General features: G+C 39.1%; 1 protein-coding gene and 1 long non-coding RNA gene across 11 annotated transcripts in view; one reads left to right on the plus strand and one right to left on the minus strand.

Moving 5' to 3' along the window:
- Positions 1–3079: 3079 nt before the first annotated feature.
- Positions 3080–8549, minus strand: LOC117410881 (uncharacterized). Of its 3 annotated transcripts, none has more exons than XR_004545741.2 (3): positions 8190–8549; positions 7809–7937; positions 3080–5901 (listed from the first exon to the last, which is right to left on the minus strand). It is a non-coding gene; the product is annotated as an uncharacterized LOC117410881 (long non-coding RNA). The 3 variants fall into 3 exon arrangements; XR_009328887.1 differs by having other exon boundaries at positions 7820–7937; positions 8190–8548; XR_004545740.2 differs by having other exon boundaries at positions 7816–7937; positions 8190–8546.
- Positions 8550–8598: 49 nt separating this feature from the next.
- The window catches only part of fbxo16 (F-box protein 16), a 93025-nt gene continuing 81961 nt past the window's right edge, over positions 8599–19662 (plus strand). For 3 of the 8 annotated variants that reach the window (XM_059025361.1, XM_059025365.1, XM_059025366.1), the window contains exon 1: positions 8600–8701. The gene's annotated coding sequence lies outside the window, so the exon portion shown is untranslated. Of the gene's footprint in view, positions 8864–19662 lie in introns of all 8 variants that reach the window. The other 5 variants (XM_059025364.1, XM_034018985.2, XM_059025362.1 and 2 more) reach the window with 3 other exon arrangements.

Here is a 19662-nt window from a genome sequence, read left to right on the forward strand (position 1 = left end):
AGTATAGTTTAATACACAATATTTATTTAACTAAATGAATCAGTGAATAACATTGTTTCAAATGAAGAGGGCCAAAACTTTAGTCTGCGACTGTACTAACCTTTATTAACATAATTTTTTTTTCTATAAGTTTAGTCGTTGCCAATTAGTTTTTATTATTTTCTCCCCAATTTGAAATGCCCAATTATTTTTTAGGCTCAGCTCACCGCTACCACCTCTGCGCTGACTCGGGAGGGGCGAAGATGAACACACGCTGTCCTCCGAAGCGTGTGCCGTCAGCCACCTGCTTCTTTACACTCTGCAGACTCACCGTGCAGCTGCCTCAGAGCTACAGCGTCGGAGGACAACGCAGCTCTGGGCAGCTTACAGGCAAGCCCGCAGGTGCCCGGCCAGACTACAGGGGTCGCTGGTGCGCGGTGAGCCGAGGACACCCTGGCCGACTTAACCCTCCCTCCCCCCGGATGACGCTCGGCCAATTGAGCGCCGCCCCCTGGAGCTCCCGTCCACGGTCGGTTGTGGAATAGCCTGGACTCGAACCGGCGACGTCCAGGCTATAGAGCGCATCCTGCACTCTAGCGAGTGCTTTAACTGGATGCGCCACTCGTGAGCCCCTAACCTCTATTAAAGCATAATTAAAATGTAATGTTAATTGTATTATGAGGTGAGTGAATAAGTTAAGAGATCAAGGTGTTTGGATTAATTATAGCAGTGTGGTTCATGGCTGATTTGGGGGCTTGTTCCTCTACAGCATTGATTCCCAACCCTGGTCCTGACAGACCCCTGTGTCTGCTGGTTTTCGCTCGAGCAGAGCTCTCTACTTAGTTTTACCCTTAACTGAACTAGAAATTGGCTTATTTAGACCTTTTCAATTGTTTTCAGCTCTTAAACAGGTGGAGATAGTTCAGATAAGTGTTCAATTAAGTAACTGACAACTCAGTTGGCATGAAACCCAGCAGACCCAGTGGTCTGCGAGGACCAGGGTTGGGAACGCATTGCACTGAAGGGAGTGATTTTTCTTCTCTGGTGTGGGGTACCTGATGGTGGGAATGCCCCCTGGACCATGGATTTCGGTGGCAGTTGTCCTGCACCCACAAAAGACAAAGGAAATAGACAAAGAAAGTATAGTCTTTTTTTTTTTTTAAGACCCTAGACATACAGATTTAAGTTATATTGGGTAGTGTAACACTACCTTGGGGTCACCTGTTTTCTAATATTCATATATACAGTACTGTGCAAAAGTTTTAGGCAGGTGTGAAAAAATGCTGTAAAGTAAGAATGCTTTCAAAAATAGACATGTTAATAGATTATATTTATCAATTAACTAAATGCAAAGTGAGTGAACAGAAGAAAAATCTAAATCAAATCCATATTTGGTGTGACCACCCTTTGCCTTCAAAACAGCATCAATTCTTCTAGGTACACTTGCACAAAGTCAGGGATTTTGTAGGCATATAGTCAATTGTATGATTAAACAATTATACCAAACAGGTGCTAATGATCATCAATTCAATATGTAGGTTGAAACACAATCATTAACTGAAACAGAAACAGCTGTGTAGGAGGAATAAAACTGGGTGAGGAACAGCCAAACTCAGCTAACAAGGTGAGGTTGCTGAAGACAGTTTACTGTCAAAAGTCATACACTATGGCAAGACTGAGCACAACAACAAGACACAAGGTAGTTATACTGCATCAGCAAGGTCTCTCCCAGGCAGAAATTAAATTTCAAGGCAGACAGGGGTTTCCAGATGTGCTGTTCAAGCTCTTTTGAAGAAGCACAAAGAAACGGGCAACGTTGAGGACCGTAGACGCAGTGGTCGGCCAAGGAAACTTACTGCAGCAGATGAAAGACACATCATGCTTACTTCCCTTTGAAATCGGAAGATGTCCAGCAGTGCCATCAGCTCAGAATTGGCAGAAAACAGTGGGACCCTGGTACACCCATCTACTGTCCGGAGAAGTCTGGTCAGAAGTGGCCTTCATGGAAGACTTGCGGCCAAAAAGCCATACCTCCGACGTGGAAACAAGGCCAAGCGACTCAACTATGCACGAAAACACAGGAACTGGGGTGCAGAAAAATGGCAGCAGGTGCTCTGGACTGATGAGTCAAAATTTGAAATATTTGGCTGTAGCAGAAGGCAGTTTGTTCGCCGAAGGGCTGGAGAGCGGTACACAAATGAGTGTCTGCAGGCAACAGTGAAGCATGGTGGAGGTTCCTTGCAAGTTTGGGGCTGCATTTCTGCAAATGGAGTTGGGGAGTTGGTCAGAATTAATGGTCTCCTCAATGCTGAGAAGTACAGGCAGATACTTATCCATCATGCAATACCATCAGGGAGGCATCTGATTGGCCCCAAATTTATTCTGCAGCATGACAACGACCCCAAACATACAGCGAAAGTCATTAAGAACTATCTCCAGCGTAAAGAAGAACAAGGAGTACTGGAAGTGATGGTATGGCCCCCACAGAGCCCTGATCTCAACATCATCGAGTCTGTCTGGGATTACATGAAGAGAGAGAAGCAACTGAGGCTGCCTAAATCCACAGAAGAACTGTGGTCAGTTCTCCAAGATGTTTGGGCCAACCTACCTGCCGAGTTCCTTCAAAAACTGTGTGCAAGTGTACCAAGAAGAATTGATGCTGTTTTGAAGGCAAAGGGTGGTCACACCAAATATTGATTTGATATATATTTTTCTTCTGTTCACTCACTTTGCATTTTGTTAATTGATCAATATAAACTATTAACATGTCTATTTTTGAAAGCATTCTTACTTTACAGCATTTTTTCACACCTGCCTAAAACTTTTGCACAGTACTGTATGTCCTGACTAGATGTTAATAGAAGGATAAAATCATTGATTTTTCAAATAATTCTCATTTGTATTTTGGGACTACTTACAAATTGCAGCTGTGTTCACATAAGCAAAAAATTGTCATATAAGAAGTTACATTCTGTTTCTTTGTTTGAAAACACCATACTGAAATTACATGACAGTTTCATATTTTCAGAAAACACAAGTTAAATACAGAAGTTTGTGACCTTCCCACTGTGTTGTCTCCATTTAAAAATAAAAATAAATATTTGTGAAATATCAAGTGTTTGATTTATTTCAATGTTTACCATTGTTATTTGTTTACAAAGTACCTGAAAATACAAAATTAAAGCAATGTCTTTGTAATATTCCCCCCAAAAAAGGAACAAACCTAAGTTAAATCCATGCTGTAAAATATGAAGATTGTAAATAAACCTGTGTAACTTCAGGATTCTAGGAGGAGACATGATCCACAAACAGTCATTTTGTACATTTAGTACAGTACAGTAATCCTAAATGTACACTTGAAAAATACGGATTGCACATCGGCTCAAAGGGTTAATTACCAGGAGGCAGCATTAAAATAGTCTTATCGTTTTGGATAGCATAATGTTATTTGAATCTGGTCTCACTGGGAAAACTTTAACACAGTGATGTCTTTCCGAGGGCTCTGAAACACTCAATTGACTTTTTTTAGATTAATTTTGTTCTGGAGGCAGATGCGCTAAATTGAATGTTATTGCCTACAGCTAGAGTTGGGAAGTACAATTTCCTATTTAAACCTAACTCTTATTACCTTAACCTGAACCCAAACTCTAATCTAAACCCTAACCCTCAATCTGAAACTTCTGCCTCCAGACCAGATCTGCCCCAGAACAAAATTCCTCTCAAAAAACGCACCTGAGAGCTCTGAAACGTTACATTATATTAAATGCAGCAACACTTAACTGATAACATTTCAGTGCACTCGGAAAGACGTTATTGTGTTGTTTTCCCTGGAAGACCAGGTTGGTTATTTATTTATGTACTATACAGGCCGTTTTCTTAGCAGAGTTGTCTGTCTAACATACAGTACCTCCAACAATTATTCAGGCACTCAAAGTATCTTTCAAATTAAATTTGAATGTTGCTAGAAAAGGCTAGTTATTTGTGTGTATTCAAACTTACATTCATTACATTTTATTATGTTATGTCATGTCGTTAAGTATTTAGGCTGGATAAATATTGTGTTGGAGATGGTTTTAAAAAATAAATAAGGTCTGCAATAAACATGAAAAAATAGAATAAAATAGAAAGTATTCATGTTTGGTTTCTTAGTAAGAAACTTTTGTATAGCTAGCAGGAAAAAAAGATGAGCTTTTGACAAGCAATACCCCCAGAACACAGGAGCTGAAACTTCTGTTTCTGTTTGATTAATTACTTGATCACATCTTGAATAATATCTGTGATTTAAAACATTTTATGACATTTGTTTATTTTAATTATACAGTATATAAAATATGCAGTTTTCTGCACCATTTAAAATACATGTAAAAGATCAATAGAAAATGCCTGCATTATTGCTGGAGACACTGTATTACACAACTCCTCACAGTAAAGATGGAAGAATAGTTCTGAGATTTATGTAAAGTTCTACCGCTCCAAATGCACATTTGCTTGCACAGTTGAAGATCTTGGACATCTACTAAATTCAGGTAATTTTGGGTACCCCAAAGCTCTGGAACTAGGTACATAGCCACTGGACGGCCATACGGGACATTTTTATTATGTGATGGTCTGATGTTGTGTGCATTCCAGATTTTTTTTTACCTGGTCCAGCTCCTCCTACAAAAGACAAATAATTGAGTTTTTTTTTTTTTTTACAATGTGTAAGTGTCAAAAATCCACACTCTTACGCTTTTCATTTTCTAATTTTCCAATTAATTTTGTGAGTTATTTTGTCCCTTTAAAACTTTAAAACTTTTGTCCCTTTAAACTAGTAGGCTATTTTAACTAAATGAATTACAGTTCTTCATGAATTTAAAATATTACAATAAAATATTAATTTTATTTTAACACAAACTGTTAGGTAATAATAGGCTATTTTATTGGTCCAGATAAGGTTAAGCATAATGATAGATGCAATTGGATACAGAACTTTTGCAATATCAATATATGGATTGCTTTCAAACTGGACAAAGGACAAAACTACCCACATCAATTACAATAGCATTTCTTTGTATATGCACCTGTAGGATTCCCATAAAGCAAAACTGAAGCAGTGCTTTGTCCAAAAAGCTTTCATCAAATTCTCCTTCGTCTTTCAATCCAAAGAAGAGCTGTATCCAGAACTCCATAGATTCCTTGCGAAGAATTCCCCACCAACTTTCAATTTGTTGTTTCGATGTGCTTGTACCTTGTATGTAGCTTTCTTCACCCGGTCTTTCGTCCAGGTCGTTGCATCGCAGGAAACGCTGTATATCACAAACTTTGCCATTTTCAGTTCCAAAATCTCTGACAATGCTTGCCGATCCTACTAGTTTTTCAACAGCTTCAATTAAGTAACCGGCTATTACCTTGGGATCGCTGTTTGTGTAATAGGCATCTAGCCAAATTATTTTACAGGAGAACCCGTCTATGCAACCATTGATGCAGATTCCAAATGGTTTCAGCTTATCGTATAAGTCAACGTGCCATATACAATTAGGTCCCTTTGAAAAGTACTGTTGTCTGCGAAGCTGTCGCCGCCTTCTACTTTTCATCTCTATGGGATCAAGTTCTCTAAGAATCAGGCGTACTTCCTCCTTCCTAACGTTGAGACCATCTTGGAGGCATTTTTGTGTATATTCACCGATAACCATGCAGTCCCCCACCTTCATGCAGCTGGTCATAAATTAATTCTATCACTTACGCTATGTCGGTGTAGCTTTTACGTCTGCTCAAACCCTGTGCCTTTAAAATCCTTTTCAGGTGTCGTTCATTAATTATTATTCTGTGCTGGACAGCAAGTGCTGCAAGTATGTCTTTATACTGCATCCTGGCATGAAAGTAGAATTTAATTAGTTCTATCAGTCTTGTCTGTCTTCCATTTTCTTCCATGTCTCACACTTCCTGCAAAAAAGTTGAGAGAGGTATTCCGTGAAGTTGCTTAGTAACACTAAAATTAACGGGTACGATTATATTCCATTCTGTAATACTGAACTTTATTTTGTGTGTTACTATGAAAATGTCAGCGCTAAGTTTATACCCAGGTTTCTGATTTAACAAACCATTTATACATTTAGGCATTACTGTTCCTTACATTAAATAAAGTCCTCATAAAAACATTTAATTACACATTTGCATAGCTATACTAAGTATCATAAAAATGCAAAATTACCTGGAAAAGAGCAATATCGGGTCTTGAGGGATATTCATTTATAGCTGCACTGCAGGGATAGTTTTGACTTTCCAATATAGAATGAGCTCTGATGCCATAATGGCCACGAGATACGGTAGCAAGTCGGGCGCACAAGATATATATTATTACTCTCATGTTCCCTCCTAGGCTCCGTACAAAATAACGTTTAATATGTAACACATTTTGCTAGTTAACGTTTGTTACACAAACAAATACACATTAATATCACAGGCTTTACAAATTTAATTTTAAATGATGTACTTGTTGCTAATATATATTACAGCGATATTCACATTCCCTTATCTAGCGCCATACTGTCTAATATACCCGACCTACTTATTAATATAAATTATACTTACAAAATTCATTTAAAATTATTTATTTATTGTTTGGCTAATGTATCTGATCTACAGCGATATTCACATTCCCTTATCTAGCGTCATACTGTCGAAGACATCCGATCAATTATAAATTTATATAAATTAAACTTACAAAATTCATTTAAAATTATTTATTGTTTGTTATCATATCCAATTCTAGAGCTTGATCAACTTATTTCCCAATCAACTTATTTTCTAGGACACCGATATAGCTGAAACATGACTTCATTAGCTGTAAGTAGCCCATGGGGTGCTATGCCACAGTCGAAATACAGTCATAGGTCACATGGTCTGGCACTTGGCCCCCGGTCATTGCTGCTTGCATCTATATTTATTATTATAACCATTTTGCTCATGTGGTATCACCCTTTATGGTGTATCATACCAAAGACGACTACCTGTGCAGTATTCAAGCACAGGCATATTTTAATAAGCTGGATACAAATACATAAATTATGTATCTGATAAACACTTTGATGGTGGCCCCCAAAGATTTGTAATTTGTTTGCACTTATTGCAGTGGATTTATTTATTATTTGTTTATATAGCTGACACCTTTATCCAAGGCGACTTACAGACTAGGGTGTGTGAACCATGCATCAGCTGACAACTAGTCTCATCCAAATGACTGAGCACAAGGAGGTTAAGTGACTTGCTCAGGGTCACACAATGAGTTAGTGGCTGAGGTGGGATTTGAACCGGGAACCTCCTGGTTACAAGCCCTTTTCTTTAACCACACACAGCCTCCTATGATCTTGGATTAATTTAAGCAATCAGTCCCAGGATTGCCTATACTATTTATATATTTCCTGTAGGACGGTATATAAATAGATGACAGATACAGTACATACAATAGCAAACCCTTATTCAGAATAATGTGTTTTGACAAGCAATGGAAATAACACCGGCTATGCCAGTCAGAAATGTCGAACGTTTGTGAATTACCATTGCTCCTGAAACTACAAAACAGCAATGTTTGTTAATTCAACTCAAATTCTACCACAATACATGTCTGTAATTTTTTCTCGTCATGCTTGTTCATGCAATCGTAGCTCGCATTTGCTGCATACCGAGTACAAAATTGTGACATTTGTATGCACATCAATCATATTTATTTTTTCATCTCGTCCACTCCGCTTTTCCCTCCCACCTAGTATTATTTGAGTTAACCGGGACAATCATTTTGAAACACATACATTATTTATAAACTAATGGTAGGTTTAAAAAAGAAACGTCACCTTTTACCTACATATCTCGAACAACAGCGGATTCTTGCAGTGTGACAATAAATCAAAGAATCGGGCTCGCCACAGGTCTGATCAGTCCAGCTGACCGAGAACTCGCACAATCTCGGCAACGCGCTGTCCCTATGCAAATAAATGAATAAACAAATACATAAAAAATACACTGCGCAACAGCAACATTGTGAAAATAATGATTTCAAGACGATCAATGCATTTACTGGCGTCATTAGAGTGGGAAAGTCATCTTCCCTTTAATTTAGACACATTCCTATTTTCTACCCATTCAAAATTCTATTTTTGAAAAAGGATTTACATGTTACATGTTGGTGAATTCATTTTTGTTGTTAATTACAATAATACATTACTAATGATTACCTAATAATATTTCCAAACTCGCATGATTCGTCCCCAGTACTAGAATTGTGAAGGTCTGGAACCAACTCTTGAAGCTGACACCCTGGGATCCTTCAAGAAGCTGCTTGATGAGATTCTGGGATTAATAAGATACTAACAACCAAACGAGCAAGATTGGCTGAATGGCCGCCTCGTAAACTTTCTTATGTTCTTATGTTCTTACAATTAAGGCGCCGGGCAGAGTGAGTAAAGAGGGCAGTTTATCTTCTCTTGATTGTATATTTGGTAGTGTGCATTTAGAATCTAATGTTGGTCCCTTGGCCATAACACCAGTACTCTCCATGCGGGTTTGCCGTTTAAAGCTTCACTTTTTTCATATGGTTATAAATCCCATGGCTCACTTTTCACTTCCTGTGGGAGGCAAAGGGGTTTGGCCAACCTCCTCAACAAAGCAAAGGGCGTCGTTTTTCGTCATCCATGGAGACGCACGGTTAGAAATGGTTTGGTGGGTGGTGACTAAGTACTAAAATAAGGTATGTTGTGTAGCAACGATAATAAGTTTGTTATTTTGATTTTAATTTGAGAACAAATATTGAGAACAAATACTTTCTACGGCACGTTATATTAACGCTTTTTTTGTGCGGGACAACTAGATTCATACACATTACTGTTGCAGATTCCGCAAACACTTTTCAGTAAGTACTGTATTTTACTGGTCACATTTTGCATTCATTTACACATTCTATAAACCATTGTGTAGTGGTTAAAGCGTCTGGTTCCTGCTCGGTTCAGGTCGGTGTTTTTTTTCTTGTTCTGCATGATTGATGGTCTGAATCGGTGTTGGGGAACCGGTTTTGTGCATGGTTCACAAAATTATATTAGCAATTTCTCAGACATGAAAATGCATTCTTCATAACTATTTTTTTGTTAAAGACAAATGTGAAAAGTGTTAATAGTTTTTTTTTTTCTGTCACAGGATTGCAATAATATATGTTTGATATTTGCACTACCTTCCACACATGTATTAAAAACACTTTAAATAGATTTTGAGTACATTTACTGTACATATTTATTTATAGTTACACTAATGTCACTACCAGTACGTTTTTACCTTGAACCTAAAAGTTTACAACGGCAAACCATGGTAGCCGTGCTGTTCCCATGGTTACACTATGCATTTGCTACAGCTTAGCGTTTTTTTTTTTAAATATGCTTTAACCATATCTCTCCATGGAATTATATGCTTGCTTATTTACAACACCTTAATGGAGATTGTCATGTAAAAAATAAGATGTCCACTATGAGGTTAAATAAAAAGTATTATAGTAATTGGTGTCTGCTGGACTTAATGCAACTTTGTTTGGTGGAATGGATTTCACTATACCTCTCTGGTCTGAGTGCTTCCTAGTGCTTTACTATGCTTTTGCTACAATGTTTACAATACAATGGTTGTTTGGGGTAAAAGAAAACAATATTCTTGTTTTCAGTCAGATCATGTCAAAAGTTATAAAGGGGTCAAAATTTGGTTGATTTTGGACCCATACCTTTAATCGATCTTTTACTTCAAAACTATTTAAACTAGAGAGTTGTGTTAAGTGTCTTTTTTATTGGAAATTGCATGTGGAATCCAAAAATGATACTACAAACATGGTACTTCAAAAAAAATAAATAATAAAAAAAATAAATTGAAAAATCAAACACTCTGAATCACATATACAAAGTTATAGGAAAGTAATATTTGTTTGCTATGAAAAAAAAAATCAAATGTTACCCTGTCTTTCCAGAAATTTCTGGAACAAAAGGCATACCAGTAAAAGTTGGTTTTAAAACTGGTCAGGTTTTAAATCTGGCCTTCTGGGTGCAGTGACTTGATGAACAAGTCTGTCTCCTAATTATTCACAGTGTTCAGTCATTGCAATGCAAATTGTATCTGTATAAATGCAAGGAACAAAACCTTGTCTCAATATGCAGTCTTTTCATTTTCATTTAAAGTAGGAGGCTAGAAATCCCAAGTAGAAGGCAAGGGGGTGTGGGGGTCCTCCCCCAGTGTGGTTGTAGGGGGGCGACGCCCCCCACCAAAAGCCAGTTTCAGGCTTTTGCAGGGGTCTAAATTCTGCATATCCTGGGCCTAAATATGTGCCTTATTAGGGCCCCAAAATTCAAAATAAATGTAAAACCTCTCTCTTTTTTCTTCTTTTTTCGGTGTCCAGATTAAAGAACAAGTAAACTGTACTCGTGTCTATGAAAAGTGGAACACAGAATTCTCTTTACACAGAGAATTGTGAGGGTCTGGAACCAACTCCCCAGTAATGTTGTTGAAGCTGACACCCTGGGATCCTTCAAGAAGCTGCTTGATGAGATTCTGGGATCAATAAGCTACTAACAACCAAACGAGCAAGATGGGCTGAATGGCCTCCTGTCGTTTGTAAACTTTCTTATCTTCTTAAGTAATTACAAAATAATATATTTATATTAGAATTTTAAAACCACAAGCTTGTCTTGGCACACAATAAATTTCAAAGTAAAGTCCACATATTTAAGCAAACTTTGGTTTTGCAATAATTTATTACAGAAAAAATGGGGGGAAAAAGGACAGAACCAGACATCAAAGAAACAGAAATTATATATTTCAGGCACAAAAACACATAATGTCACATTATATAGATAGCATAATACCAAGTGAGACAGAAGAGAAATGTGAAGCAATTTCTAAATTTAAAGACATAAGATAAGAAGCAGTATTAATTGTTTGTACATTTGAATACAGAAAAGGTAAGCCATAAGCCGTTTTGTTTTCTATTTAAGTATTCAATTTATTTTGTGTTTTATACAAAAAACCAAGACCAAATTTAAAATGTTCATGGAACCAGCAGTCCTTACGTTTATTTTTAGTCTTCCAAGACTGAGTATATACATACTTTCCCATGGCACCATATCTCATTAACTACATAATAAATAAATAATAATACAAATGCGCTTGCGAGAACTGATTTCGAACACAGTTTATTTTACAGTTTTCAGAAGTTTGTTTCTGTTGCAATTTCTATAAACATTAATGCGATTTCTACAGTAAGTTCATACAAATAATAATGTATTTGGCATTTACTTGAACAACGTAGCTTGAAAGTAAAAGTACAAAACATAAATATCAAGTAATAGGTATATGAAATGGAAAAACATGGAAATGACTTACCAAGTGGAAAAGGGTAATGTTGAATCGGAAAATCACTTTGGTCTACATTGGATTGAGTGTCTGAGTGCAGTTATTGTTTAAATAGAAAGTTAGTCACTGAACCGGGTGATGGAGCAAAGCACTAAAAATGAATGGGAGTTTTTTTTTTTTTCCTTTTTCTGACGGCTCATTGGACAGAAAGGCGCTTACTTGTCCACTGTTAGGTGAGTTCCAGTATCACACACGAGTACATATACCCTAGGGGTGGATTGCGCACATTGAGATTCAGCCAGGACTGAATCCTGGATTGACATATTTTTTCCGTTGTGCACATCAAGATTCATGTTCGTTCCTGGATTACATTCCAATCCTGGTGTGAGGGTGGATTGAGTCTGGGTTGTTGTGAAGTTATGGCTGCCGGTTATTCTGAACTTGTTAGACGAATTCGGGACGTAAGATTGGTTAGATATCGTATTGTTCGCGATCGTAGCAAACCTTTTGTTGAATTAATGATGAAAGTTTTCTACAGAGATTCCGTATGAGCAAAGAAAGCATAATCAGGCTGGTGGAGATATTAAAACCACAAATCATCAGCTATAGAGACAAACAAGCCTCTTCCATCTCTCATTCAAGTACTAATAACAATGAGGTTTTATTCCACAGGGTCATTTAAAAAAGTAATCAATTGGTGAGTTTCAATGCGTCAACTGTGTGCAGAATAATTCACAGGATCACTGAAGCTATTGCAAGTTTACGACAGCAATACATAACTTTTCCAACAGAACAAAATATCTGTCGTATACAGCAATTGTATTAGAGCTAGAGCAGGGTTTCCTGCTGTGGTAGGTGCTGTAGACTGCACCCATGTGCCAATAATATCACCAGGGGGCGATAGTGCTGAAACTTTTCGGAATCGAAAAGGTTTTTTTTTTTCAATGTACAAATGGCCAGTGATTCAGAGCTAAATATTACCAACGTAGAAACTCAATGGCCTGGATCTACACATGAATATTTGAAAACAGTTTGGTTTTTCCCAAGTTTTAAAACAGTGAGGTTGAAGGTATTAGGAGTGCTATATTCTGTTTAATTTAATAAACGTTTTATATAGTTTAAAAATTTAAACAGTAAAATAAAAACATTTTGAAAAGACGCTGTGTAAGGGGGGTAGTATGTGTTCCCTTCTGTGCGGTCTCGACAGCAGGAGAACCGGAATTCGGCCATCTTGGGGAAAGTGCGTCGCTGCAAGAGCTCTGAGCATTTTAAAATAAATAGCTTTCTATAAATTACCGCATATATGTCTATAAATGGGTCTTTTACATCAGCTTTTCTACTATCCTTAAATGCAGTTGATACCTGTTAATCCATTTGTGTATCTCAATCACAACTGAGAAACGCGTTAATAGTAAAAGTGGTTTAATTTATGTTAGAACATAAGAAAGTTTACAAACAAGAGGAGGCCATTCAGCCCATCTTGCTCGTTTGGTTGTTAGTAACTTCTTGATCCCAGAATCTCATCAAGCAGCTTCTTGAAGGATCCCAGGGTGTCGGCTTCAACAACATTACTTGGCAGTTATTACTTAGCAAGGATTTTCTTCTGTGAAAACACTAAATGGGCTTTTAAAAAGTCTTACTTTTTCATTTAAATGCCAAAGCGACTCATCTTTATTAATTTAAATGTAGTTACTAGTGTCCAGCAAAACGCTTTCCAGCAAAACGACATATACGTGGAGAAAACTATTATTAATATTTGGCTAACATATTTATTTATTTGGGATCTTACTCTTTCTTATTATAATTTATCTGGACATTGTCAGTAAATTTAACTGTACAATTGCTGAATGGTCTGTGTAGTATAGAGTCGGACTCGAAACTTGTTGTTGGAGGCGGGGCGTCATTAGATGTTGTAGACTTCCCTCAAGTGTACAGTGCTCGATCAGACAGAATGAATGAGTACTATGATTCTATGCTTCACAGGTCCTCTAATGTCATGTATGATGGTATGGAGGTGATGGAGATGATGATGATGATTATGATTTTGATGATGATGATTATGCTGAGGAGGAAGATGATGTTGAACCAGATGAGCTTGAAGATGCAGATTATGTTGTTCCCAAGAAAGGACCCGGAGCTGGTGTGCTGGGTTCCCCTAGAGGTCAGACACAACATGCAAAGGCCAAGTTTCAGTATCAAGTGCCACATGTAAGAGCCAACAGTCTATAAGACAAAGGAGAGATGGTATTTTTCATAGAGCTGATGAAAATGGCTATAGACCTGGCAACACTGGTGGAGATGGCTACAGACTTGGCAACCACCCTGGCACTGGTCTTCGTACTGATAGGCCGTCAGATCTATGCCAGATATTGCAAAGGCAAAACGACATTACAAATGGTGGTCGGAGAACAACGACTCTCACTACTGCCCTCTAGAGACATTCCAGTCTTTGAAGGAGAACCATTGCATTATCTCAACTTTATCAGAGCATTTGAGCATGGCATAGAAGAAAAGACTGACAACAGCTGTGACAGGTTATTCTTCTTAGAACAATTTACAGAAGGTCAATCAAGAGCTCTTGTAAGAAGTTGCCAACACATGGAACCTGACAGAGGTTACAGGAGAGCAAAGAAGTTGACTTGTAAAGTGTGCTCACAAAGGCATCCAACTATTCTCCACATACAGAGAAATAAGGAAGAAGGCTACATGAAAGGTGATGGAAGAAAAGAAACAGAGAAAATGTTAGTGAGTAGCGCACTGGTTTAGCTGAAGACGCAAGGCCACACTGAGGCTGGCGACCACACTACTCTTTCCATCATACCAGTGCAGGTGAAGGTATCTAATTCAAACAAAGTCCTTCACACATATGCTTTCCTAGACCCAGGAAGCAGTGCAAGCTTCTGCACTGAAGCTCTGAGAAAACAGTTGAATGTAAAAGGAAAAAGAACCAGAATCTTGCTGCGTACTATGGGACAAGAAAAACCAGTCAATAGCTCCATTGTGACTGGCATTGAAGTATGCAGTCTAGAAGGTAAAGAATTCATTGAACTACCAGAGTTGTACACCCAAGACGAAATCCCGGTCATGAAAGAGCATATCCCCACTCAAGAAGCAGTAAAGAAATGGAGTTATCTGAAAGAGGTTCAGTTATCTCACATCGATGCCGACATTGGACTGCTAATTGGGATAAATGCACCAAAATTAATGGAACCGTGGAAGGTGATTAACAGCCAGGGCAATGGGCCCTATGCTGTTAAAACTGTAATGGTCTACTATATGGTAGCAACACAAGTCAAGCTGTGTTTAGCAATCGCATATCAGTTGCGGATTTGAATGAGCTTCTAATTCAGCAGTATAACCATGACTTCCCTGAAAGAAGCTATGAAGAAAAGGCAGAGATGTCCTTTGAAGACAAAAGATTCATGAGCATCATGTCAAGTTCTGCAGAGGTGAGCAAGGGGGATTATCAACTGCAACTGCCATTCAAGAACAATGATATCCAGATGCCAAACAAACGTCATCTTGCTGAGCAGCGAGTTATGGCACTTAAAAGAAAGTTCAGCAAAGATTCAAAGTTTCATGAGGACTATAAAACATTCTTAGAAGCTGTTATAGAAAATGAACATGCTGAAGTTGTACCAGACGAGCAGCTCATCGTGAATGATGGAAGGGTGTGGTACATACCACACCATGGGGTGTACCACCCCAAGAAAGGGTAGATCCGAGTGGTCTTTGATTGTTCTGCATCCTTTCAGGGAACATCACTCAATGACCAACTCATACAAGGTCCCAATCTCACAAACACACTGCTGGGTGTCATGATCCGCTTCCGGCAAGAACCAGTGGCCATGATGGCAGACATAGAAGGCATGTTTCATCAAGTCAAGGTAACACCAACAGACATAGACTTTCTCCACTTTCTATAGTGGCCAGGAGGTGATGTCAGTCAGAGCCTTACTGAGTACAGGATGACAGTGCATCTATTTGGGGCTACATCCTCATCCAGTTGTGCTAGTTATGCCCTGAAGAAGACTGCAGAAGAAAACAAGAGCAGCTTCTCAGCTGAGGCAATTGACACCATCAATGACAACTTCTATGTAGATGACTGCTTGAAGTCTGTACCAGCTGAAAGGCAAGCCATAGCACTATGTAAAGAACTCAAGACTGCCTGTGCAAAGGGTCGTTTTCGTTTGACTAAATGGATCAGTAATTGCTCCAGTAAAAACCCAACTGTATAAATGGATAATTTTATGTAAAAATAATGTGATATCTATATAATGTGAAATAATGTATAATGTGATATCTTGTAACAATTGTAAGTTGCCCTGGATAAGGGCGTCTGCTAAGAAATAAATAATAATAATAATAATAATAAGTAATAGCCGAGCTGTGTTGGCCTCGATTCCAGAGGCAGAGAGAGCCAAGGAGGTAAAGGACCTTGACTTGGACAAAGAGCATCTTCCTTTAGAACGAGCCCTGGGGATTCAGTGGTGTGTAGAAGAGGACACCTTCAAGTTTCAAGTGTCCATGAAGAATCAGTCCTTTACCAGGAGAGGTATTCTGTCTACTGTTAGTTCTGTGTACGATCCGCTTGGATTTCTAGCTCCGTTTATATTCACTGCAAAGCACATCTTGCAGGAGTTATGCAGGTTGAACTATGGATGGGATGATGAAATTCCAGAGGCCTACATCCAACCATGGCAAAGTTGGGTGGTAGGGCTACAGCAGACGGAGAGCTTCAGCATCGACAGGTGCGTCAAGCCAAAGAACTTTGGACAGATCAAGTCAGCCCAACTGCACCACTTCTGTGATGCAGGTGAATCAGGGTATGGCACCGTAAGCTACCTGAGACTGACAAATTCTGAAGATCACGTGCACTTAGCTTTTATAATGGGAAAGGCAAGAGTAGCACCGTTGAAACAGATGACAATCCCAAGAATGGAACTCGCTGCAGCAGTGCTGGCAGTGCGTGTTGAAAGGATGCTGGCTATAGAGCTACAGCTTCCCCTGGAGAAATCTACATTTTGGACAGACAGTGAATCTGTCTTGAAGTACATCAAGAATGAAACTAAAAGATTTCAGATGTTTGTGGCAAACTGGGTAAGCACAATCAGAGAAGCATCAGATGTCATGCAGTGGAGACATGTTAACACCAAGGTCAATCCTGCAGATCATGCCTCAAGGGGTCTGACAGCTGATGCCTTCCTGAAGTGTGAGAGTTCGAGCAGTGGCCCAGTCTTTCTCCAAAGAGCAGAGCAGGAATGGCCAAATCCTCTCGTTGAACTCTCCCCAATTTGCCCAGATGATCCTGAGGTCAAGAAGAGTAAGGTGGCAGTGAACCCAATCGTCAAGAAAGATCAAGATGCCACCAGCACCTTGATAAACTACTTCTCAACTTGGAGCAGCCTAAAAAGAGCAGTGGCATGGTTTCTCCAAGTAAAGAACCTGCTCTTGCAGCTGAGCAAGAAAAGAAAAGATGTATTGATCACAATCAAAGCTCAAGAACCAGATCAAGACAAACAGAGAAGTTTGATTGAAACTGAGATGAAGACGGTAAAAGAAGCCATGAGTGCTCACAGACTCTCAGTACAGGATATGACAAATGCAGATGTTGCAGTTGTGCGCTTCTGTCAGGAGCAAGGATTTTGCAATTTCGGAGGAAATTGCAACTCTGCAGAAAGGGATCCTGAATGTCAAAGGAAACAGTTCGATCTATAGATTGGACCCAAGGCTTGATGGAGGGCTTCTCAGAGTTGGAGGAAGATTGAGCAAGATGGCAATGCCAGAGGAGGCAAAACATCCTGCTATCCTACCTAAAGACCATCACGTTTCCAAGCTGTTGCTACGACACATCCACCAACAAGTCGGTCACAGTGGAAGAAACCATATGCTGTCTCGGTTGAGGCAACGATATTGGATTCCTTGTGCTAATGCTCTAGCAAGAAAGATAATTGGAGAATGTGTAACATGTAAACATCTTCATGGAAATGTTGGTGAACAAAGATGGCAGACGTGCCAAAGGATCGTTTAACACCTGACCTACCTCCATTCACCCAGGTAGGAGTGAGCTACTTCGGCCCTATTGAAGTAAAAAAAGGACGCAGTATAGTGAAACGGTATGGAGTCATTTTCACCTGTCTTGTTAGTCGAGCAGTACATCTTGAAGTGGCCCATACACTGGACACAGACTCGTGCATAAATGCATTCAGACGTCTCATCTGCAGGAGAGGCCAAGTAAGTGAAATCCGGTCAGACAATGGGACCAATTTCATATCCACAGAAAGAGAGCTGAAGGAAGCAATCAAGGAAATAGAAAAACAAAATAGAAAGTGCTCTGCTACAAAGGGGAGTCAAATGGACCTTCAGTCCACCTTCTTGTGCACATCACGGTGGAGTCTGGGAGAGGTTGATCCGTCTGGTCAAGAAGATCCTGTTATCGGTCACCAGACAACAGACACTTGACGAAAGCCTTCATACTGTCATGTGTGAAGTAGAGGCCATACTCAATAACCGTCCACTGACGACAGTCTCATATGACCCTAACGATCTGGAAGCTCTTACTCCAAACCATCTGTTACAGCTCAAGGTGCAGCCAATCCTGCCACCAGGACTGTTCCACCAGCAAGATGTATACGCCAGACGCCGATGGAGGCAAGTGCAATACATCTCAGATCTGTTTTGGACAAGATGGGTAAGAGAATACATACCTCTAATGCAAGAGAGGCAAAAATGGAATCGCGTCAGAAAAAACCTTGTACCTGGAGACATTGTGTTAGTGGCAGACACCAATGCACCAAGAGGATCATGGATCACGGGAAGAGTCCTAGAAGCAAGAACTGGCTCGAGAGGGCTAGTCCGAAGTATCCATCTTCAGACAAGAACCAACACTCTAGAATGACAAATCAGCAAAGTATGCTTATTGGTAGAAGCTTCAGACTGAAAGATTGACTTTAAGACTAGACTGACTAAAACATCTATAGACTTGACAAACCTGTTTCAGTCTAACCAGTCTTCTCTTTCAACTCAAGCACACATATTCTTATTAGCATCCGTTTCATGAAGACCGTTACATACATACATGAAGAACATACACTGGACTCAAGAATTATGTATTCTGTAATTTTCTTTGGCTTTTTTTAAAATTTGAATTGTTGTTATTGTTATGCATCACGCCAGTAACTATAACGGGGCCGGTGTGTAAGAGCCATTTTTGACATAAATGAAAATGTATTAGAATTGTGTATGAAATATATGTAGGTATTATTAGGAAAATGAAATATGTTTATGGTAACCCCATTTTATTTTGGTTATTGTGCCACCTGCTGGCCATTTATGTTACTACCACTTAGAACCATATTTAACCCTTTGCGGTCCTATGTCGGACCTGGTCCGACATTGCAATTATTCCTATCCGGTCCAATGTCGGACCCTGTCCGACATCATCAAAAAAATGCAAAAAACAGGTTTCTAGTTGTTTTTTCTCCTGAAAAAGCCGAGAAAACCATTCAATGGCCGAGCGGGAGCGACAAGAGCCGAGACAAGCCGGAAAAAAGGGCGTATCTCATGAATAGTCATACTTGCCCCTGTCATCAGATAACGGCGGCCATAAGGAAACAAGCTGGCTGTTACTGCACCAGTGCTCGGAGAATATCACAGACATTTGCAGAGCTTTTTTCAGATGTTATAGTAATAAAATAATGACTTGAATCGCATTATTGAGGCGTTTGGTGATAAAACGAGTGATCAGGAGATGATTGATCGGTATGTACGATTATTATTATTATTATTATTATTATTATTATTATTAAGAACATAAGAAAGTTTACAAACGAGAGGAGGCCATTCAGCCCATGTTGCTCGTTTGGTTGTTAGTAGCTTATTGATCCCAGAATCTAATCAAGCAGCTTCTTGAAGGATCCCAGGGTGTCAGCTTCAACAACATTACTGGGGAGTTGGTTCCAGACCCTCGCAATTCTCTGTGTGAAAAAGTGCCTCCTATTTTCTGTTCTGAATGCCCCTTTATCTAATCTCCATTTGTGACCCCTGGTCATTGATTCTTTTTTCAGGTCAAAGAAGTCCCCTGGGTCGACATTGTCTATACCTTTTAGGATTTTGAATGTTTGAATCAGATCGCCGCATAGTCTTCTTTGTTCAAGACTGAATAAATTCAATTCTTTTAGCCTGTCTGCATACGACATGCCTTTTAAACCCGGGATAATTCTGGTTGCTCTTCTTTGCACTCTTTCTAGAGCAGCAATATCCTTTTTGTAACGAGGTGACCAGAACTGAACACAATATTCTAGGTGAGGTCTTACTAATGCATTGTAGAGT

Source organism: Acipenser ruthenus, chromosome 6, assembly GCF_902713425.1.
Source record: "Acipenser ruthenus chromosome 6, fAciRut3.2 maternal haplotype, whole genome shotgun sequence".
Taxonomy (NCBI): Eukaryota; Metazoa; Chordata; class Actinopteri; order Acipenseriformes; family Acipenseridae; genus Acipenser; species Acipenser ruthenus.